We start from the raw sequence: 25,317 nt of genomic DNA on the forward strand, positions 1-25,317 counted from the left end.
CACGTCAGTGTTTGCCTGAGATCTAATGGGACAAAGAATAGGAAAACAGAGGGATTGAAATGGGATATGAGGAAATTTTCTTGAGACAATAAACATGTTCTTATCTTGATGTTTACAATAATTGTTCAGGTATATTCAAATGTCAAAACTCTTCGTACACTTTAAATATATTCAACTTATTGCATGCCACTTATAAAGAGTTCTTAATATAAATTAATGCTAACTCTTCTGTTTCTTTGCTTTTCTAAAGATTCTACAAGTATAAAAATCTTATTCTGGTTCTTAAGAAAACAAGGTTATCTTTACAATTATAGGTTTATACTTAGTAAATACTACTAATTGGTAAAATAAATTATCTTGACAATTAGATTAAAACAACTGCATAGATGATATGTTAGTAAAGTGGAAATTCTTATTTCTTGGACATGATAAGATTCAAGTCTCATTTATCTGTTTTTATTAATGCTATTTGTCCATTCTCCTCTGTCCTGTGTAGTCCAGCTTTGCAACGTGTGGTATTGTAATGCACAGAAGCATTAGTATTCAGTATTGTTCAGTGGAATTCAATCAGTTAAATAGACAAAACCTTGTATTTATGTGCCCACGGAGTGAGGATTCCTGGTGGTTTTTAAAGACTTCTTCACTCACACAGCCATCAATCAAAGTGACAGCATTCTTTAGATTAACTTTGGATTCCCCAGCACAAATTAATTAATCTGTCCACTACTTCCTATCTCAGTGTTTCAATCAGCCAACAAATAAAGCCAATCAAGATTTCAATTCTTTGCTGATTAGCCAATAAACTGTGACAGTGGACTTGTGGCAGGACCTCCGGGACTCTCATAGAAGCTTATTTATAGATGTAGCAGCGCTGTGATCAGTCTCTAAACCACAAATAAGAAGAACATTGTGTTTTCTTCCCTGCTACTTTCATCAAGGCAAAAAAAAATCCTGTTTCAGGTAAAAATAAAACTGCTATAACAACCCTTTGTAAAGATATTCTCCTTGAGGTTACATTAAGGACATGTTTGGTGATGCTGCTGCTTTATTAGCATCAGATTGTATAAATGCCATGGAACTTAAGGAATTGCTTTTGTTCAAATGAAAGGACGCATGCTAAATCCGTCACCATTTCCTCATTGTTGAGTCCTTATAGATAAGAATCCTAAGTACTTCTTATGCCAAAAGAAAATCACTTTCTGCTTTTTAAATATTTATGAAAGAAAAAACTACTGTGTGTCCTAAAATTAATCAGGTACATACACTGTACCTGAAAAATTGTTCTTAGAGGAGAATAAGCCTGCCTAGAGCAAAGGATATAAACTGGGAGTCAGAAACCTAGGATTAGTAGAGGCTTGGCTAGTAACAAGCGTGTGAACGCAGAAAGTCACAGTTTAAAAAGCTTTGGTTTTCTCTCATGTGAAATGAAGGGTATAGACTAAACCTCTAAAATTTGATAGCTCAACAAAACATACTGGTAACTTTTTTCTTACAAAGACTAAATTGAAAAAGTTCTTTTCTTTCTTTTCACCACCACAATTTTTTGAAGTTTATCCAAATATCAGTGACCTCATGAACTTGACACTGAGCAGTAAGTAAATATGAGATTGATGACCTTCTGGTTCCACATTTGATACTGTATTCAAGTTCTTCACCTCTTTCGTGAGCAGCCAGAGGGGAAGGAAATAAATGCAGTTAATCCTGTTCCTCAAAATATATGAGTCCCTCTTGACAGTCCATGACCTTTACCATTCTAATCTAACCATTCTACTTCTTTTCTTAAAGATTTTGGCTCCTGTATAACTATCTTTATTTTAATGCCTACTTCTATCATCTTGGAAGGAGACCCCTCAGTTCCTTGATTTCTTTACTCCTTGATGTGCTTATTTCTAATGATATTTTTGACCACACCACCTCAATCGGTCATTTCCAATTTTACACCCAAATGTGAATTCTTTCTAAAAATGTCTATTTCAAATATTTCACCCTTTGTATCAATCATCTGTCCTTTCACATGACTTGTTCCAGGATATGTACAACTAAAATTCTCTGACTTCCTAAAAATATTAATTGTTATTTATTGTTCATCATTTTAGTCACACCCTTGAAGAGTTCTTACCTCTCTCACTTCCTCGTTTTCTTGTGCATGCAGAGTCGCTTGAGTCGTATCTGACTCTCCGACTCAGTCTGAACTCTCCAGCTACTCTCCGACTGTAGCCAGCAGTCTCCTCTGTCCGTGGGATTCTCCAGTAAGAATATTGGAATACGTTGCCATTTCCTTCTCCAGGGGATCTTTGCAACCTAGGGAGTGAACCCATATCTCTTGTATCTCCTATCTTGGCAGGCATGTTCTTTTACCACTAGTGACACCCGGGAAACCCATAAAAACTCTGACTTCATAATGACATGTACACATGTTTGTGTTCAGAGTTATGTGGTCCACAAAACACTACCTGAAAAGCTAGCCATTCTCTAAAATCTCAAATTTGATTTCTCACTTTCTATGATGGCACTTTGTCATAATCCATTGAGAAAATGTAAGCTGGAAGTCTGAAGCTCCCTTATCTTTCCACTAACAAATTTAGTTTTTTACTTTTGAAAGTACCAAGCTTCTATTTTCTCCATTTCAATTAAAAAAAAAAATTCTACTCTTATTCCTTAAAGAAATTATGTTTTCTTTCCATTTCAGTCCTGAGCCTAATTTTCTGTCTTCTCTGAATGGTTCTTATATTTTTAACATTTTCCCTTACTTCCTGCATCTTCACTCACTTGTTCTCTACTTAGTTCAATAAAATCCATAAATTCTTTATCTCTTACAAAATCAAACCAAAAATTGTTAAATTTGGAAACCCTCTTTCTTTAACAAACCCACCAGTGAAACACCTACATGGTGTCTTTGTTCTCTTTCATATCATACTGTTTCCAAACTTCAATTTTCATACATGCTTCAAGATATTCTAGTTCATTTTTAAACAATTCTTACAAACTACTCTCTTTAAAACCTTTCTTAAATCATCAAGTAACTCTATTCTGCCAAATCCAAGGATACTTCTGTCTCCATCTTGCTCAACATCTAAGCAGCTCTAAGACTTTCAAATCCAACGTTCAGTTTAATAGCAGTCATGGAAATATGCCATTCAGATCTCTGTTGGAGAAAGAGATTGTCATTGGATTGCAAGTAATGAAATCAGTTGACAGTCTTCAGCTTCACTGTCTTTAAGATCTGTTTCTTTTTTCGATGGAAGACCACCTCTTCCCAGGCAGCCCCCTGACAATGGCTGTGGAAGGCAAAATTACCAGAGTCTGTCTATTTGTGTCAAAAGTAGATCTCTTCAAATAGGTAGCTCATTATACTTTATTATAGGGTTATATTTTTCCCTTTGCACCACTGATAAGATGGCACAATTATTTTATTTATATGGGTCTTCCAAATAGATAGCAAGTATCATTAAAGACAAAACTCATAAAATCCCAGGGAATGCTTAATTTCTAACACAGCATTCATAATATATTCCAGATAAATGTTTATTAACCTGATGAATAATAAGCAAGCTAGTTCTCTTTCAAAAACTAATATTTAATTTCTCCAAAATTCTAGTATCGGCTGATGGCATGATAAAATAATCCAAATTGAGATACAAACTGTAGTCATCCTGATATTACCATCTTTAGGTTTTACTCTTTTGGTTTTAGCTATTTTATTGATTTTTAAAATTTACTTCTGTTTTATTAGTAAGCATAGTAGAATTTTAAATGTTTTTAAGATCTGCAGCTCACTTATATGAAAGATAATGAAGAACAACAAACTTGCAAAAATTAATCACATAGTTAACTTAGTTTAGTAACTTAATATGGTCTCCTTTCATCACACACACACATGCACACACACACACACTCATACACATGTACACAGAGAATTAGTTTTGTCTCAATGACACAGTTGTATAAACTTAGAAAACTCAATTTTGAAAATATCACAACTATTAAGAAACAATTCCAGACTCCTGAATTGTGAGACAGTTTCTGTTGTTGAAGCCATTCATTCTGTGGCACTTCATTACAGCTGCCCTATCAAAATATTATAATATACCCATGTAGTTAAGAAATACATTGAATATTACTGAGATGAATAGATCAGAGTACTAGCTACCATGGCAGGGGTTGCCAACCTTTTTATGTAAAAGTCCAAAGAGTAATTATATTAGGTTTTGCTGGTGTCCATAACGGTCTCTGTGGCCCTACTCCATTCATGTCATTGTAACATGAACACAGTCTTAGATGATGCATTAAAAAAAAAGAAAAAAAATTGCGTGGTTATTTCTGAAAGCACAGGGTTTACAAATATAAGCAGTGGGCTGAACTTAGCTCCTGAGTTAGAGTTTGCTGACTCCTTCATGAGATAATCAAATAGGGTTTAAGTTTGAAAGAAATCAGAGGTGGTACTCTTAATAAAGCAGCGCTCCTGGGGAAGAGATAAGTCCTTTGGAAGGCAGAGATGCCCCTATGATTCTTGATAATGAAAAAAAAGAAAGAAAGAAGAATTGAATGGCATAACCCACATGCTCTCAGTAAAATAACCCATTTCTTAAGGAAACTGAATATATTAAATCAACACAATAGATACAATCAATAGAAGAGGGTGTTATGATTTGAGAATTTACAAGCTGCCTAAGTTTTTCACCTCTCTCTGCATACAGCTGTTATTTCTAGCCTGGGAGAGGGGGGCAGATATTTTAAACAAAACAAAAATGGAAGAAAACATCCAAACATAACTTCTCTAAAAGGAATTTGTAATATGAGAAGTAAAGTGCTGTAATTTGGGGCTTGGCAAATTTAGAAAATGCAGTCTTAACAAGTAAGACTTGTGCTTCATTGTACGAAGTGATGAACCTGTTAAAGATGGAATTAAGCATTTCTTTCCCATCAAAGCCTATTACTTCAGAAGACTTTGTGGCATGGGCCAATAAATTATGAGGGATGGAGAGAAAAATCCCTGAAGCTAGTAAGTAAAGATCTGAGACATTAAGCTAAAAAATTACTTCCTGATAAAGCTTGTAGTTATTCAAACACATTATGAAAAAAAATATATAGACCCCAAGTTTCCTAGTTTTTTGAGGAAACTTTATTATGAAGGAAACACCAATCCTACCTGTAGAAGTTTGTCTTGGTTCCTTTTACCAAGAGGAGATGAGCTGCTAAAGTCAAAATCCATACTCCAGTTTTGATATGGCACTGGAAGATAATGCACCAGGAATAGCATCCTGGGGCCCAAAGCTGAGGTCTAACCAGATGACTTCTGCTTGGTGGAGCCTGACTACTGTTGGCCAGAAATCAGGGACTGCTAAATATCACCTACTCATTCGTTATATGGAGAGGAGTTTTAACGAGCTGTGCTGTTCCTTGTTCATCAATGTGAAGTGAGTAAGTTTCAAGCAGATGAGTTACCATTCATTTTATAGGTTAGTGGACCAGGAGGAGACACACATGAACCTAAGATGAGGAGCTGAACTAGTCCAGATGTAGATCTAATAGCAAATTAAAGAGACTTTGGGGTTATGAGAAGTAAAGTGTGTCTACATATAGAAACAAGGATGTATGCGAATGAGGTCAGGAAAAGGGACAGACTGTGGCCACTCCATCATTTTATAGCACACCCATATAGATTTTCCTTGCTTTTTCTTTGCCTGGAAGAACTGAACATGATGGCTGTGCTCTGTGTACATTAGTCTACGCTCTGACCTTGAGTACAGAAGTCAGCCTAGCAGAAAGAAGTTAAATGACTTTACAGAGCTTGCATATTGTCTAAGAAGTCTTGTTTTTTGTTGTTGCTGCTGGGAGGGGGGGGGGGGAGTTGTTTTGTTTTTGTGATGTTTCCTTTCTTTGATGATGTTTCTTTTGCTTTCATTTTAATATAAGAGAATAAATTCTAGTGTGTTTAATTCAACTTATTATTATTGTTGTTATTATATGTACTTGAACCTAATCCTCATTTACATAGATGCCATACATATTTTGAACATTTTAAAAAATTATTTTTAATTGGAAGATAATTGCTTTACAGTGTTGCATTGGTTTCTACCATACAACAAAGTGAATCATATAAATGCTCAGAATTGTTTTCTTGATGGGGCTTCAGCACAAGTAGAATTAGAAATGTTACCAAAATGTTTCTTGATTTTTCCAAGAACTATTAGTTATGATAGGAAGTAATTGTAAGTTACTAATTGTAAGTTAGGAAGTAACTGTAACTAGAACATTTCTCTGAAAGGATTGCACATGTTTCATAGGAACAAGCCATCTTTTCTTCAGCATTTTGCTAAATATCTACAATGTAAGTGAAAGTGTTAGTCACTCAGTTGTCCAACTCTTTGCAATCCCATGGACTGTAGCCCTCCAGACTCTTCTGTCCATGGGATTCTCCAGGCAAGAATACTGGAGTGGGTTGCCATTTCCTTCTCCAGGGGATCTTCCCAACTCAGGGATCGAATCCAGGTCTCCTACATTGCAGGCAGATTCTTTACCATCAGAGCCACCAGGGAAGCCCTAAATTGTATAGCAGTAAAAGAACTGTCCATTTAGATATTCACCTAATTCAGATTTAAGACAGCAGGATCCACCAGCAGGTAGACTCTTACATGGATCCTGTAATTTTGAAATGCCCCAATTCAAAAATAAAATCATTATTCATAGTTAAAAAAAGCAATCCCAGGTAATTTATGTTTTATCCAATTATTTGCCCTATTACTTTCTCAAGATTGATACCACAATGAACTTAAACAGTTGTACACTGCTATTGTTCACCATTATTAAAAATTACTCACTGAACTGCTATAAACCTTTGATTTACTAAAATGAACTCGATTTAGACATATAGGAGGGTGGTGGAGATAGAAAATACCAAACACTTGGGTCAAAATATAATAAGAAACTCTTTCCCTTTTTTATCATATAGATCATGAAGAATTATGAAATGTCTCTCACTGTGATCCAAATGGGTTATTTATTGAATCTATAAAAAATAACTCTAGAATTTTGTTAGAATCTCCAAATGTTTGGTTCTACAGTTTATCAGACATCTGGGTGAAAACTATTGATATATATGCTGGCATATCTACATTTTGTTAAACACATACTTTTTTTGTTAGTTAAACACTTGCTTTTCTCAATTTTCATCAGAACTTCACTTCATATATTTTATAGGAAAAACAACAAATTTTAACCACACTTTGGACTTTTGACAGATCCATCTTGGTTTGAAAGATCAAAAACTATTTTAATTGCAGTTGTCCAGGATATTTTTGAATCTCTTTCTAATATCTCAGTAGGTAGTCTCAGATATCAAAAAATAGCTATTTAACTACAAAATAAAAAATTAAGAAATAACATTGCATTCAGAAAGCCTCCCATTTAATTTTACATATAATGGAATAGTTGAGCACACACACACACAAATTCTGCTCATGAGGAGGAGATAGTAATGATAACAAGTCAATGTTTCTGATGAGAACAACTAAAATTCTATACATCGTAAAAATGATAGATAAAAATATCAGAAAGCTGACAATCTTAATGACTTTGTGCCAAACAGTTATTTTAAGTAGGGTTAAGTATAACTGATTATAAAAGAGAACACAGAGAAAATATGCTTCAGGGCATCCTTTTCAGAATAATAATCAACATATATAATAAAGAATTACATCCAATGATCATAAATTGCTGCCAAAGCTCAGTTATAAGAACAAACACAGTCTCTTAAAAAGATGAATCAAAGATTTAAATGGACATATCAGCAAACAACATATACAAATGGCAAAAAAAAAAATATGAAAAGATGCTCAATATCATTATTTATTAAACCCAATTAAAACCACACTAAGATTCTACTGCACATCCACAAGAATCTCTAAGTAAATAGATAAGACATATATTGTAACATTCATGTGGAGATTTGGAACAAATGGAACTCTCATTTGTTTCTATCAGAAACACAGATGACATGATCACTGTGGAAAACAGTTGACCAAAGAAAAAGAAGATAATCCTAAGCAAAATATTAGCAAAACAAATCCAGTGTGTGTAAAAGGATAAATTAATTCCAGAAATTTCACAACCAAATGTGAATGGTAAAACAGTAGAACTTTGGAAGAAAACAGAATATCTTCACAGCCTTGAAGTAGAAAAATATTTTTACATGATACAAACGGAACTAAGGGAAAACATTTTAAATTGGAAATCTTTCAAAATTGATTATTTCAAGGTTATGACTCAATTGGGGCTTCCTAGGTGGCACAGTGTTAAAGAATCCACCTATGGTGCAGGAGTCACAAGAGATGAGGGTTCGATCCCTGAGTTGGGAAGATCCGCTGCATCAGGAAGAGGAAATGGCAACCCACTCCAGTATTTTTACCTAGAGAATCCCATGGACAGAGGAGCTTGGTGGGCTACAGTCCAGGGGATCTCAAAAGAGAACAGACATAGCAACTCAACAACAACGACACCATTAGTAGTATAAAGAAAAGACTCCCTGTTGGGGATGGATAATCTTAATGTGAATGTCTTACTGAGAACTCTTATTCAGAGTAAGTCCTACAAATACTCTATGAGTCAATAAAAAAGGTAGGTAATCTAACAGTAGTTTGGGCAAAATAACAAACAAGTATTATACCAAAAAAGATATATGCAAAATACCAGTGAATATATTTTTCAAATGTTTTATTTTTACTAAGTCATCAAGGAACTAAAAATTAAAATGTAATGTGATACCACTATCACTGACAAGAATGGCTGAAGTAAAAAAGTATGACAATATCGAGTTGGCAGAGATATAGAACCAAAACCCTTTTATATTATTGATGGTAGTGTTGGAATATATATGCATTATGTTTTGATTCATGTGGAAGCACATATCTATATATTCTCAATAGAAAAGTAATATCTATCAAAAGATATTACAATGATGTGCACAATAATATTACTTGCAATATTCCAAAACTGAAAATATGCACATTCTCAACAAGGATAGAATGGATAGATAAATATTTGCATATTCAGAAATGAAATAGGATCCTATAGCAATGAGAATGAACATAACAATAACCAACACCATAGATAAATCTCATAAATACAATTGGGTGAAAGGACCCAGATACAAAATAATGCATAGTGTAAGATTTCAATAAAGTTCAAAAACAAGCAATGGTAATCTGTGGTTTTAGAAGTGAGGGTAGTAGATATTTTCAGGGTGACAGGAGAAGGGCATGAGGGAAGTTTCTCGAGGTGCTTCTAAAATGCTCTTTTTTTTCTGTTTTTAAAATTTTAAATGGAAGATCATTACTTTATAATATTGTGATGGTTTTGCCATACATAAACATGAATTGGCCATAGGCATACATATGTCCCCTCCTCCTGAATCCCCTCCGTCACCTCCCTCCCCACCCCATCGCTCCGGGTTGTCACAGAGCACTGGCTTTGGGTGTCTGCTTCATACATCAAATTCCCACTGGCTATTTATTTTGCATATAGTAATGTATATGTTTCAATGCTATTTTTCCAAATCACCGCATCCCCCCTTCCCTCACTGAGGCTAAAATCCGTTCACTATGTCTGTGTCTCCTTTGTAGCCCGGCACTCACATCCTGTGCTATGCTCAGTCACTTCAGTCACGTTTGATTCTTTGTGACCCTATGGAGTGTAGCCTGCCAGGCTCCGCTGTCCGTGGGATTCTCCAGGCAAGAATACTTGGAGTGGGTTGCATGCCCTCCTCCAGGAAATCTTCCTGACCCAGGAAATGAACCCAGGTCTCCTGCATTGTAAGGGGATTCTTTACCATTTGAGCCACCGGGAACCCCTCTAGGTTCAATATATGTGCATTAAAATACTATTGTCTTTCACTTTCTGACTTATTTCACTCTGTATAATAGGTTTCAGTTTCATCCACCTCATTATAACCAACTCAAATGTGTCCCTTTTTATAGCTGACTAATATTCCATTGTGTATATTTACCATGATTTCTTTATTCATTAACCTGTTAATGGACATCTAGGTTGCTTCCATGCCCTCAATATCGTGAATGAACATCTGGGTACATATGTCTTTTTCAATTCTGGTTTCATCAGAGTATATGCCCAGTAGAGTGATTGCTGGGTCATATGGTAGTTTTATTCCCAGTTTTTTAAGGAATCTCCATACTGTTCTCCATAATGGCTATATCAGTTGTCATTTCCCAAAAACAGTTTAAGAGGGTTCCATTTTCTTCAAAATCTCTCCAGCATTTTCTGTTTGTAGACTTTTTGATGATGGCCATTCTGACTAGTACGATATGATATAAGGTGTGTTTTTTGATCTGAGTATTAAGACAGGTGTGTTGCACTTTTTGAAAATGTATATACTTATGTTTTTTCTCAAACTCTGTTGCATTTTCTATGATCCAACGGATGTTGGCAATTTGATCGCTGGTTCTTCTGCCTTTTTCAAATGCAGCTTGAACATCTGGAAGTTCATGGTTCACGTACTGTTGAAGACTGACTTGGAGAATTTTGAGAATTACGTGGCTAGTGTATGAGATGAATGCAATTGTGTGGTAGTTTGAACATTCTTTGGCATTGCCTTTCTTTGAGATTGGAATGAAAACTGACCTTTTCCAATCCTGTGGCCACTGCTAAGCTTTCCAAATTTACTGGCATATTGAGTGTTGCACTTGCACAGCATCATCTTTTAAGATTTCAAATAGCTCAACTGGAATTCTATCACCTCCACTAGCTTTGTTCGTAGTGATGCTGCCTAAGGCCCATTTGACTTCACATTCCAGGATGTCTGACTCTAGGTGAGTGATCACACTGTTGTGGTTATCTGGGTCATGGAAGTATTTTTTGTATAGTTCTGCTGTGTATTCTTGCCACCTTTTCTTAATATCTTCTGCTTCTCTTCAGTCTATACCATTTCTGTCCTTTATTGTGCCCATCTTTGCATGAAATTTTCCCTTGGTATCTCTAATTTTCTTGACAAGATCTCTAGTCTTTCCCATTCTATTGTTTTCCACTATTTCTTTGCATTGATCAGTGAGGAAGGCTTTCTTACCTCTTCTTGCTATTAATTGGAACTCTGCATTCAAATGGATATATCTTTCCTTTCCTCCTTTGCATTTCACTTCTTTTCTCAGCTATTTGTGAGGCTTCCTCAGACAACCATTTTGCCTTTTTGCATTTCTTTTTCTTGGGAGTGGTCTTGATCACTGCCAATGTCATGAAGATACAATGTCATGAAGATCCATCCATAGTTCTTCAGGCACTCTGTCTATCTGATCTAATTCCTTGAATCTATTTGTCACATCCAATGTATGATAATAAGGGATTTGATTTAGGTCATACTTGAATGGTCTAGTGGTTTTCAATACTTTCTTCAATTTAAGTCTGAATTTGGCAATAAGGAGGATCACAACAAACTGTGCTGTTGTGGATCACAACAACAAGCTATGTTGCTGTGGATCACAACAAACTGTGGAAAACTCTTAAAGATATGAGAATATCAGACCACCTGACCTGCCTCTTGAGAAATCTGTATGCAGATCAAGAAGCAACAATTAGAACCAGACATGGAACAACAGACTGGTTCCAAATCATGAAAGGAGTACATCAAGGTTGTATATTGTCACCCTGCTTATTTAACTTATATGCAGAGTACATCATGCAAAATGCTGGGTTGGATGAAGCACAGGCTGGAATCAAGATTGCTGGGAGAAATATCTGTGACCTCAGATGTGCAGATGACACCACCCTTATGGCAGAAAGTGAAGAAAAACTAAAGAGACTCTTGATGTAGGTGAAAGAGGAGCGTGAAAAAGTTGTCTTAAAACTCAACATTCAGAAAACTAAAATGATGACTTCCAGTTCCACCACTTCATGGCAAATAGATGGGGAAACAATGGAAACAGTGACAGACTTTATTTTCTTGGGTTCCAAAATCACTGCAGAGGGTGTCTGCAGCCATGAAATAAAAAGACACTTGCTCCTTGGAAGAAAAGCAATGATAAACCTAGACAGCATATTAAAAAGCAAAGAGATTATTTTGCCAACAAAGGTCCATCTGGTCAAGGCTATGGTTTTTCCAGTGGTCATGTATGGATGTGAGAGTTGGTCTGTAAAGAAAGCTGAGTGCCAAAGAACTGATGCTTTTAAACTGTGGTTTGAAAAGACTCTTGAGAGTCCCTTGGACTGCAAGGAGATCCAACCAGTCCATTCTAAAGGAAAGCAGTCCTGAATATTCATTGGAAAGACTGATGCTGAAGCTAAACTTCCAATACTTTGGCTACATGATGAAAAGAGCTGACTCATTTGAAAAGACCCTGATGCTGGAAAAGATTGAGGGCAGGAGGAGAAGGGGATGACAGAGGATGAGATGGTTGGATAGCATCACCGACTCAATGGACATGAGTCTGGGTAAACTCTGGGAGTTGGTGAGGGACAGAGATGCCTGGTGTGCTGTGGTCCATGGGGTTGCACAGAGTCAGACATGACTGCGTGAATGAACTGAACTGAACTGAACTGAAACTCATGTTGTGTGTATTTTTCTATATGTATATTGTAATTCAATTAAGTTTTTCAAAATTTAAGAACTACTAAAATTGTACAAATTTAAATATATAAAAATCTAGAAACTATAATAAAAGAACTGAAAACTTCCTGCAATCAAAGAAAAGCTTATGGTTGCTATCTAAGGCAGATATTTTACCCATAAAAATTTTAATTAAAGTAAATAAAATATTTATTATTTCTTTCTAAAAATACATATTATACATTAACAAATAGCTTTACTTTTTCAGAAAAGCTCTTCTTTACAGAAGGGTACCATCCAATAAATGTGAAAGTAAGAAAAGTTTAGGAAATCACCATTCTTAGAGCTACTGGGTGAAAAGTTGATTGTCAAATTTTTCTCAGGATTTAAAAATATTACACCATCCAGTATTTCTAGTCTTGGGGAAGAAAAAAAAAGTGTTTTCAAAGGATTAATAAAGCTATCCTCACCCTCACCTGGTGATTAACTTTAGCATCATTGTGAATGAAACGATGAAACATTGTGTACCTACCCACATGCTGCAGGTAGAAGATGCACACGACCTATGAAATGTTCTTGCCAAAAAGGTTTCACCTGAGTTAAACAGAGGCTAGAAATCAAATTTTCAGCTTATAGGAAGAACAAGTGTTGAGACTGGGTGTGTGTTTCACCCCTGATTTCATATGTTGACACTCTAAGCCTTAGGTGATGGTACTAGGTTGGCGGGGTCTTTGGGAGATTTTTTTTGTGTGTACATTATTAGGGCAGAGTTCTCATGAATGAGATTAGTGCCCTGATAAGGAAATCTCAGACACCTCTCTCACCCTAAACTCCTTTCTCATCCCAGGCACCTTTCTCACCCCAGACACCTCTCGCACTCCTTCTGGCATGAGAGGATAAACAAGAAGACAGCTGGCCATTTATGTACCATGAAATGGGTCCTGACCCTCAGCAGACACCAAATCTGTGAGTGCCTTGATCTTGGACTTTCTAGCCTCCAGAGCTATGAGAAATAAATTTCTTCTTTTTTTTTTCTTTTTTTGAAATAAGCCACTCACTATATTATACTTTGTTGTAGCTGCCTGATTTAAGGCAACAGGGGTAAAGAAACAGTATTGTGGCAATCTGGGAATTTGAATACAAGATGTATTAATATACTAGGTTTTTTTAATAAATAATTACTTCAATGTTGTAATAATTGTTAATTTTTAGATGTAATAGGATATTACTTTTAAGTGATACAATGCACTAATTTTATTTGAAAAATATAATGAACTATTTCATAGTGAAGAGCCTTAATAGCAATCATTTACTCAAATATTTTAGCAAATATAGAAGATATAAATATGGAGAAATTTGATTATCTAACCAAGATAATGGGCATGTGGGTGTATATTATATGATTTTTCTATATTTATGCATAATATTCTGCTACATATATAGACTATGTAGCTAAAGATTTAAGCAAATTTCTAATATTCAGTTAATTATATTATCATATATAAATCTATCAAATTATAGATTTTCATATTCTTTCTCCCTAGAGTAGGGAACGCTTTAGAGCCTCTGTAGAATTCATCTTGATTTTTTATGGTGAGATGTGCATGCTAGGTTGCTTTCAACATTTCATTATTTATATTTTGGGTGTACATATCTGAGGTGTTTTTGATATAGGTGTCATTATTGATTACAATTCAGATACATTGTCCACAGTGAAAAACAGTCTCATCTCCATGAATCATATGCTACTTTTTACTTACATAACTACTGACTTTTAGCCTATGTTTCCTTGATATTTCACAAAGCAACTAAACATGTGGAAACCAATACTATATTCTGTTGGATTTCTCATTTGTTTCCATAGCTGTATGACAGGGCAATTCTATCATCAGTGAGTGACTTGGATAATTTATTGATGAAATCAGTGTATTGGTACAAATATACTGAAAGGTTGCCTAATTGCTGACTACTCTGCTGCTTTAGTTTTAATATATTGGTGGGAAAGTGAAATTACCTATAGTTCTCTTCATTTATTATCAGCAAGATTGGTGGATAATACCATAATCCATTGTGGAGTAATATCAAAATGAATTTTGCAAGATAATAGTACACTTTATTTTAAGTCAAACATTAGGTGAATAATTGTGTGTTTTAATATTACTGTTAAGGATCAATTTCATTGGAACATATATTCCTGACTTGATCTCTGGTGATCCATTGTCTGTGACTTCTCACGAGTCTCTAGTGTGTTTAATTCAGGGAGTTGGATACCATGATTGACTAAAAGAAGAAGGTAGCATGCTTCTGAGGCAGTCTGAAATAAAAACTCAGGGAAAAAATAAAGCAACTTATGGTTATATTTGCTAAGGCTGTAAATTTTCCCAGACTCAGGTTTCTTATTTTCACATTAAAATCTAGCTAAATTCATAGTCCTAGTCATATCTTGGATTTATTTTTGGTGTCTGGAAGAAATCCTGTGCAAAATGTATTTTGTGTTTTGCATCATTTACTGCACATTTAGTGTGAGAGCATAAAAGTATTTTCCTTTATATATGTGTGTGTGTATGTTTGTGTTTTCATCTTCTGTTACTCATTAGCTTTCACTGTTTTAGAAGAAAACTAACTAAAAGAAAAAAATCTTGATCTGCTACATTAACTTACATTGATTCAGTGGTAGCTACAGCCAAGGCTGTTAAAGTGAATAGGGAATTGCCCCATTATGTATCTTTCCAAAACAAATGTCTGCACACCCAGAATAGGCTGACCAGCCCACAAGGCTGATGCTCTGGTTTTCAAAGATCTTAGAAGTGCTGAGTTCTCTTATATGTTGCTCAGAAGATTATTAGTGTTTAACTTGAATAAAAATGGTTATTTGGCTTTCTATGCTATATTACCCAATCCCTGCTCTATAAATGAGTTATAGTATTACAAAGAAAAACTAGCGACTGACTACAGAGGCAAAATACAAGGTAAGATAGCCATAGCTCACATATAGCACATACTGTATAGGCAATGTGATACATTAAGGAAGTTGACAATAAAAGAATATTCTGAAGTGAAAAAGCAGTATCTGCATGTATGAGGTGCCAGAAAACCAAGGCATTTAAATAAATAAACTAACCTTATATTACTCAACCAGGATACTCATATCATGTCATTTTTACTCTAAACCTTTTGCACTCAACTCAAAATCATAAATATTAGTGAGTATTCAAATAATTAAACATTATAAATAGTCATATACTATCTTTTAGTGTAGATAGGCATACATCAAATATAATTTTGTCACTCATTTTGTATCCTAGGTACACAAGAGGAAACATACATTCCTTGCCTAGAGGTGACTCATACTACAGTACAAAGACAAATCCGTTAACAAATGATTATACCAATCTTCACGCCATACTAGTAGTTAGGTGAATGGTGACTAGAAAGAAAGAATCATGTAAATGAATTGGCATGAAGAGTCAAAAGCTGATGCAGTAATCTCTAAGTGAGCCCATTAGTGATGAAAATGTGTCTGTGGTTTAGAAGAAGAAGATCTGAAGGGGGTTTCCAGACACTTCCAAGCCATAGCACAGAGCATGAAATCACCTGACGCAGGCATGGTGCAACTAGGAATTTGGTTCTTCTGTAACCCGACTGATGGGGGCATATGGTGAGAAGTTTTATTAAAATTAGGTAGGGTCCTGAGAAATGGGGCTTATCCATAGACTTCAATCTGCAAGTTAAGAGAACTATTGAAAAATGTCACCATGGTATTGGTGTATGAAAATTTTCATTTCAGAAGCTTAACTCTGACAGCGATATGGATAAAGGGGTGAATTCACTAATGGCAGTGAGATCACTGGGTAGGCTATAAAAGGTCATTTTTTATTTTCTTTATGTGTCAACATCATTTGTTGTCCTTTCCACAGTATTTAACACTGTTGTCAAACAGCATTTATCTTTAAAACAATTTGTCTCCTTTTTGTTCCTATGATCTTAGTTGAGGCTCTTTTAAGATGTTAACTGGAGAGAGAAAGTTGGGAGGTGAGTAAAAGAAGCCAACACATATAGGATATTTTCAAGAGGCTTGAATAAAGGAGAAGAAAAATTTCAGGAAATGTTGACAAAGGTAAAAGAGGGGATGAAGAATGGTCATACTCTGAGAAAGCTTAAGGAAAGGAATTGTGGAGAGAGATGGCGAGCACCTCAAATAAATTAGGGAAAGAGGAAAGAAACCACACAAAACGGTTAAAAATATTTTTTAAATGATCCAATTTTAAAAGTGAATAATCTGTCTTCCATGATGTCTCGGACTAGAGCAATCATTTTGTTTTTCAAGATTCAAGAAGTGAATACATGTTCAGCTGAGACTGTGAGAAGAAGCCTGGTGCTCTTCTGAATTCTGCCAAGAGCCATGGAACAACAGGTTTGTGTCTAAATTTTGTGAAGAATTAAAACAATGACTCTAAGCAGTGCTTATGTAAAAGGAAAAATGGCTGATTCAGTACTCAGTGCTTGTGAAAAAATGTTCATTATCTCTGGTGTACAAGTCCTATGCACACAAATAGTATGTCAGAAAAATTAATAGCATACATACCACATACTTACTTGTAGAATTTGCGAAGTTAATACAGCATAATTTAAGCTAACTATGTCAGTTCAAATATTTTGAATATTTATTTCTGTTTTTTATTGTTTACTGGGAGAGATAACCTAACAAATTTTGGTGTAATTGTAAAAGTTGCTGTACTCACAGGCATGTCCAAATCTTTTGCGACCCCATAGACTGTAGATCACCAATCTCTTCTGTCCATGGTATTTTCCAGACAAAAATACTGGCGTGGTTGCTATTTCCTTCTTCAGGGGATCTTCTAGACCCAAGAATCAAACCCACATCTCCTGCATCTCCTGCATTGGCAGGTAGATTCTTTACTACTGAGCCATCTGGGAAATTAGTGTGTATGAGCTAAATGTATGAGTTAGTATTTCCTGTGAAGATTTTGAGAAGGTTTTTCTTACAAATATTATCTTTTCAAGGTTTTAGAATAAACAATTTAGGAAAATATTTCTTAGCTTCCCTTTCCAATAAAATTTCTAAAATCTATGCTTTATTATTTTTTTGGTTGATGTTGTCTATTTTTTTTAAATTGTATATTGAATTTTCTAGTGTGTTGGAGAACCTAGGTGATTAGGATGAATCCTTTACTTCATCTTCATATTACCTTTATATGAGATATTAGGTAAGTAGTTCAAGCTACTGTTTAGGATCATGCAGTTTAAAAGGGGTATATCTTATAAGATTATTTTGTTTTCATAATGAATATTTTTTGAATGACTTGTATTTTTCCATCTAGTGAAATTAGACTCAATAATTTCATTGTTTTACTTATTCAGTGAACATATTTTCATTAAAAGTGAAAGTGAAGTCACTCAGTCGTGTCTGACTCTTTATGACCCCATGGACTATAGCGTACCAGGCTCCTCAGTCCATGGAATTTTCCAGGCAAGAGTACTAGAGAGGGTTGCCATTTCCTTCTCCAGGCGCTTTTCCCAACCCAGGGATCGACCCCGGGTCTCCTGCCCTGCAGGCAGACACTTTACCGTCTGAGCAGTGGACAATTTCATCTTTAGGAATGAGAGTGTCCTTTATATCTGTGGAATGAAATTCCCTGGGTTATTCATGAAAATAAATCTAATTATTATAACTTTCCCCCCAAGGCCTGTTTAACAATGTTTGACACTCAGGAGTTGAGCATGTTGGCCAAACTGGGGCAGGGCTCAAATATATGTTTACATTACTGAGCTCTCTGAGAATAGTAAATTCCAGACATCCAGCCACTGGTTTTGTTTCTGACTACCTGCTTTGAGTCTGTTGTAGACAATAGCATGTAAAAAGAAGAGGGGGCAAAAACTACAGGATAGCTGTAAGCCCACTGGAAGTTTTCTAAGACATTTTTTGTGTGTCTAGGAAGAGAAAATGTCATAAAGGAGTTTATGACTTTTTAACTTTGGGAGTGAAAAGTAATTAAGTGCTACTGTACAGCGTGTGAGAAGGCATTGTGACTAAAAGTCAGAGGGCAGGGATCCATGTGTGAATTTTACAGCTTAATGGCAGTATGCATTCAACTTCACTTTAATCACTTTAATATTCCTTAGGACATAAAACAGTGCCTCCCCTTCTAATTAAAAATATGAGGGAAAGCTAAGTGAAACAAAATGTGAAACTTGAGTATTAAGAGGATGAGATGGTTGGATGGCATTACTGATTCAATGGACATGAGTTTGAGGAAATTCGGGGAGATAGTGAAGGACAGGGAAGCCTGGTATGCTGCAGTCCATGGGGTCGCAAAGATGTGGACACAATTTAGAGGTTGAATAACAAATGTAAGCTATGAGAAAGTTATACGAGAGATAGTGGTGGTTCCCAAATAGTCTAGCTACTCTTCCAATTTGCCAACATTTTCAGGTAAAGATGATTAGCTCTAGTCAGATGGCTTGAATAGAAACAATATGTGTCATTCAGAGGCAGGAACATGAAGAGACTGCATATAACCATCTAGTTATCCATCTCCTTTTCATAACTCCTTATTGATTCTTTTTTTTCTTTATTGATTCTTATTTTGAGTATGAGATATGATACTGAAGGGTTGATGACAAAATACATGCCATAAGAATTTAGAAGAATAGATTTGTTAACAATTAAGATGAGAAAGGGATTCCCTGTTAGCTCAGCTGGTAAAGAATTTGCCTGCAAGGCAGGAGAACCCAGTTCAATTTTTGGGTCAGGAAGAGCCGCTGGAGAAGGCATAGGCTACCCACTCCAGGATTCTGGCCTGGAGAATGCCATAGACTGTATAGTCCATGGGGTCATAAAGAGTAGGACACGACTGACTTTCACTTTTCAAGATAAGAATGGCTCTGCACAGTACAGATTTAGAGGCAGTTTTGGAGAATTAAAGTTTGAGATGGCAATTCATATCCAAGTGGAGATGTCATGAAGTCCACTGTCTTGCAGAGAATTCTGGACAAGAGATATAAACACAGGAGTTGACATATGGTTAGCATCTAAGTCTGTGAGACTGAGATTACTTAAGGATGTAATGTAAATACAGAAAAGGAATAGGGGCAGAGCACTAGGTCACTCCAATATTATGAAGTTAGATAGAAGAGGAAGAATTAGCAAAGGGGACGCAGAAAACAACCAGAAAGATAAAGAAATCTCAGAAGTGTGTGATGTGTTAGAAATCAAGGAAATAAAATATACCATAAAAATAGGGAGTTATCAACTCTATCAAATGATGTTGATTGATAGCATGATGAAAATAAGGAGTAAGAAATTTGACCATTGAATTAGAAGATGAGGTTCCCATTATGTGTTGTGATAGCAATCCATCCTAAAATTTGGGGCTAAAATTGTGAATCTATTATTATATCTTCTGGTTCTTTGTGTTGAATCATCTTAGTTGAGTGATTCCCATGTGGGGTCCCTCAGGCAGTGGCATTAGGTATCAGTTCAGCTGTAGTCATCTGAAAACCTGAAACATCTGTAGTATGAACATCCCTGATGGATCACTCATATGGCTAGGAGTTGAGGCTGACTGTCAGTTCGAAGCTTAGGCTGAGGCTGTATGATAGGTAGGAACGTGACCTCTCAAAGATGTCCATGTTTTAATCCCCATAAGCTGAGGATTAACTATGATATTTGGTAAAGAAAATCAGCTGAAGGAATTAAGGTTGCTAAGCACCTGATCTTAAGATGGGGAAAATGTCCTGCATTATCCCACTGAAACCAGGATAATCACAAGGGTCCTTAAATACAGAAGAGGAAGGCAGAAGACTCAATGTGAAGCAAAGCAATATGAGGAAGGCTCAATGCTCATTAATGGCTGCAGGTTGAAGATAGGGTTTACCAGTCAAGGGATGCAAGTGATCTTTAGAAACTGGCAAAGACAAAAAAGTGGATTCTCTCCTTGAGTCTCCAGAAGAAAAATATAGCCCTGCCAACACTTTGATTTTATCTCAAGCAGCTATTAATAAGTTTCAGGCAGACCTGAAAGATAACTATTTTGTTTTATGATTCTAAGTTTGTGGTAATTTATTATGACAGTAGGAAGCTAATACAGGCTGCCAACAACAACAATATAAAACCAAAACATTCATTTGTCACATCTTCATCTGAATTAAGTGCTTTTGATCATGAAGTCTGGTTTCAGAGGCAGCACCTTAAGAAAACATTATCCAAGAGACTCAGATAGAAGCTTCCAGTCTTCTTAGAACACAATCTCAGATGTCTCAAAATGTCACTTCTGCTACACACTGTTGATGGAATAACTAAGGTGAGCCCAGATTCAGGGGTAGTTGAGGTAAGCTATACCTCTTAATGTGAGGGGAAGTATGCTTGTATAGGAGATGAGGAACTGAAGACAGACTGACTGAAAAATATCTATTGCAGTGGATGAAAAGGAGAACAATATCAGCACATGGGGAAGCTGGGAGCCTGTGGGGAGTGAGTTTGGAAAGAATCAGAGAAGATAAAAGGGACATGTTTAGATATTACTCTGAGAAAGCTTATGCAAAGAAGAGTAAAAAGTAAGTAGCAATGGGAAAAGAAGCAGCATCAAAGGAAAAAAATGTATAAAAAAAAAATCTTGTTTCTATGCTAAATAGTAACAATTTGTTACAGTCAAATTTTATTATAATTTTTGTTTATATATATATACGTCATAACATTACAAAATTATTACCAGTACACACCATACAAAAGTGTTCAAATATATTTTGAAGGGATCCAGTCATAGTTTTGGTTCCAAGGAAGCAGATTTTGAGGCACACATTTTTGTTATTATTTATGGATATGTACTAGGGACTGACTTGTGTCCATCCAGAATTCATATGCTGAAGTTTTAACCCCCGTGTGACTATATTGGAGATAGAGTCTCTAAGGAGGTGACCAAAGTTAAGTGATATCACAGGGTAGAGTCCTGATCTGATGGAACTGGTCCCTTATCAGAAGGGGAAGAGAGACTCCAGAACTCTCTCTCCATCATGTAAGAACACAATGAGATGGCAGCTATTTGCAAAGAGACCTCTCACCAGTATCTGACCATGCTGCCCTGATCTTTGATTTCCAGGCTCCAAAACTGAGAGAAAATACATTTCTATGCTAGGGTGACTCAGGCTATGTTATTAATATCTTATTATGGCAGCCTAAGCTGATTAATAAGGCTTTCCACGTGGTGCTAGTTGTAAAGAACCTGCCTACCAATGCAGGCAAGACAAGAGATGGGGTTCGAACCCTGATTTGGGAAGATTCCCCTGGAGGAAGGAGTGACAGCCCCCTCCAGTATTCTTGCTTGGAGAATTCCATGAACAGACTGGCCTGGTGGGCTATGGTCCAAAGGGTCACAAAGGGTTGGACACAACTGAAGCGATTTAGCACAAGCTGATTAATAAGGCCTTGCAAACCCAGAGATGCAGGAGTAAAGGAAGGGGAAATGAGTTAGGGGGAGACAAAAAAAAAAATATGAAGTTGGCCATTAAGCATAACTTACTGACTACCATATCTTAAAAACATGATTTTTTTTTTTTAATTCCTACAAGTGTTAGTCACTCAGTCGTGTCTGGCTCTGTGACCCCATGAACAATAGCCACCAGGCTCCTCTGTCCACGGGATTTTCCAGGCAAGATTACTGCAGTGGGTTACCATTCCATTCTCCAGGGAATTTTCCCTACCCAAGGACCAGACCTAGGGATTGAATCTGGGTCTCCTGCATTACAGCAGATTTTTTACCATCTGAACCACCAGGGAAGCCCTGGTACACAGTAAAATAGAAATCTCAGAACTTACTATAACTCAATTAGACAATCTGAGTAACTAAGACAGGTGTATAATTACATTCCCTTTTAATGTGCGTAATGCCCTAATCTACCTAATTTGGGGGATATGTGAAATTAGACCATAATACTGAGCTAGCAGAGGTGACAGAATTCCAGTTGAGCTATTTCAAATCCGGAAAGATGATGCTGTGAAAGTGCTGCATTCAACATGCCAGCAAATTTGGAAAACTCACTAGTGGCCACAGGACTGGAAAAGGTCAGTTTTCATTCCAATCCTCAAAAAAGTCAAAAAGCATTCTTTGGAAAGAATGCTCAAACTACTGCACAATTGCACTCATCTCACACACTAGTAAAGTAATGCTCAAAATTCTCCAAGCCAGGCTTCAGCAATACGTGAACCGTGAACTTCCAGATGTTCAAGCTGGTTTTAGAAAAGGCAGAGGAACCAGAGATCAAATTGCCAACATCCTCTGGATCATCGAAAAAACAAGAGAGTTCCAGAAAAGCATCTCTTTCTGCTTTCTTGATTATGCCAAAGCCTTTGATAGTGTGGATCACAATAAAGTGTGGAAAATTCTGAAAGAGATGGGAATACCAGATCACCAAACCTGCCTCTTGAGAAACCTGTATGCAGGTCAGGAAGCAACAGTTAGAACTGGACATGGAATAACAGACTGGTTCCATATAGGAAAAGGAGTACATCAAGGATGTATATTGTCGCCCTGCTTATTTACCTTCTATGCAGAGTGCATCATGAGAAACACTGGGTTGGAGGAAGCACAAGCTGGAATCAAGATCTCTGGGAGAAATATCAATAACCTCAGATATGCAGATGACACCACCCTTATGGCAGAAAATGAAGAAGAACTAAAGAGCCTCTTGATGAAACTGAAAGAGGAGAGTGAAAAAGTTGGCTTAAAGATCAGTGTTCAGAAAACTAAGATCATGGCACCCTGTCCCATCACTTCATGGCAAATAGATGGGGAGACAGTGGAAACAGTGTCAGACTTTATTTTGGGGGGCTCCAAAGTCACTGCAGATGGTGATTGCAGCCATGAAATTAAAAGACACTTACTCCTTGAAAGGAAACTTATGACCAACCTAGACAGCATATTAAAAAGCAGAAACATTACTTTGTTAACAAAGGTCAATCTAGCCAAGGCTATAGTTTTTCCAGTAATCATGTATAGATGTGAGAGTTGGACTATAAGGAAAACTGAGCATGGAAGAATTGATGCTTTTGAACTGTGGTATTGGAGAAGATTCTTGAGAGTCCCTTGGACTGCAACGAGATCCAATCAGTCCATCCTAAAGGAGATCAGTCCTGGGTGTTCATTGGTAGGACTGATGTTGAAGTTGAAACTCCAATCTTTGGCCACCTGATGGGAAGAGCTGACTTCATTTGAAATGACCCTGATGCTGGGAAAGATTGAGGGCAGGAGGAGAAGGGGACGACAGAGGATGAGGCAGTTGAACAGCATCACTGACTCAGTGGACATGAGTTTAGGTGAACTCCAGGAGTTGGTAATGGACAGGGAGGCCTGGCTTGCTGCAGTTCATGGGGTGGCAAAGAGTTGGACATGACTGAGCAACTGAATTGAACTGAACTGACCTTCTCCCAATATATGAACTCCCTAATAAAAATAAATTAGTTTTCTTTAATGTATTGTATTTTTCAGGATAACAAAATATACCCTTTTCCCAGCCACCTCAGACCTTTTCTGCCTCCACATGTGCATTTTTGGGTGATTTCAAGATATTCCTTGAATGATGGCCTTCTCATAAGTCTGAGTAGGTAAACAGATTTAATCAGCACCTTTAGCAATGACAAAAGTAACTTTTATGAACACATTTTTGTCTTCAAACCCCAAATTTAATAAGCATAAAACATAACCTGTTCTGTTGAACACTCTTGCTGCTCATGTAATATCATTACTTATAGTGTTAAATATACTTGTAGCTGTCCTCTTTTCACATCTCTAGGGAAAAAAATAAGAATGGATTATTCAAATGATTTAAATCCCTTTGAGACATGGGGCTTACAGTAATACTATAAATTGTGTTTTCCCTCCAAGGTTAGTTGCGATGTTGGCCTTGATTTAAAACCCAAGATCCTGTGGGAAATGGCAATGATATTGAGTTCTGACAAATTGAATTGGTCTCAAGGTGTTGGAGGATGACTAATAAATCTGCAAGCTGATTCAGAAAATATTCTATTCAAGACATTTTTTATTCTTGAAACATATGTGACACCTTTAAGTGTTAATACCACTAGCTGTTTGGTTTACTTAAATTGTGTGTTTGGGAGTGATTTCATTCTTGCTAAGACCAATGCCCACCTGCATATGACAATTGCTTTGGATAAAGATACAAAGGAGTATTATTTTGTTTTGTTTTCCATGCTGTGTAGCATTTTATGTCTAATATCATTTATTTTAATTCTTGCATCTCCTAGTATGACTTGGCAAGGTATGGTTTACTACTATATTCTCTGTAGTTTATCATGCCATGAAAGGGAATATTAGGTTTGTGTAACAGTATTTCAGTAATGTGACTTAAAACTTGCCACTTTACTACTGTACATCAAAATACACAAACACTTTTACCAATACTGGAAAGAATAAGACACCATGTCTAAAACGAAATTGGAACTTTTAGAAATTTAATCAAGAGAGTCAAAGATGGAATTAGAGATTGAATATAAATCTCTTAACCCAGCATTTGACAACAAAGTTTTTTAGAGGTCTATTTTAAAATATTATTATCTGTCAGGATATTTGCATGGATTATTTCTTCTTAAAAGCATTCTAAACACAACTCAGAAACTTTATCACTTTTGTTTATTAATTTTGTTATATTTGTAGATATTGGAGATGTAAATATCTTATTCACCAGGTCTGAAAAGAATTCTGAGACCCAGTTCAGATGCCTTCTCTCTCACA

This window comes from Muntiacus reevesi, chromosome 6 (assembly GCF_963930625.1).
Source record: "Muntiacus reevesi chromosome 6, mMunRee1.1, whole genome shotgun sequence".
NCBI lineage: Eukaryota > Metazoa > Chordata > Mammalia > Artiodactyla > Cervidae > Muntiacus > Muntiacus reevesi.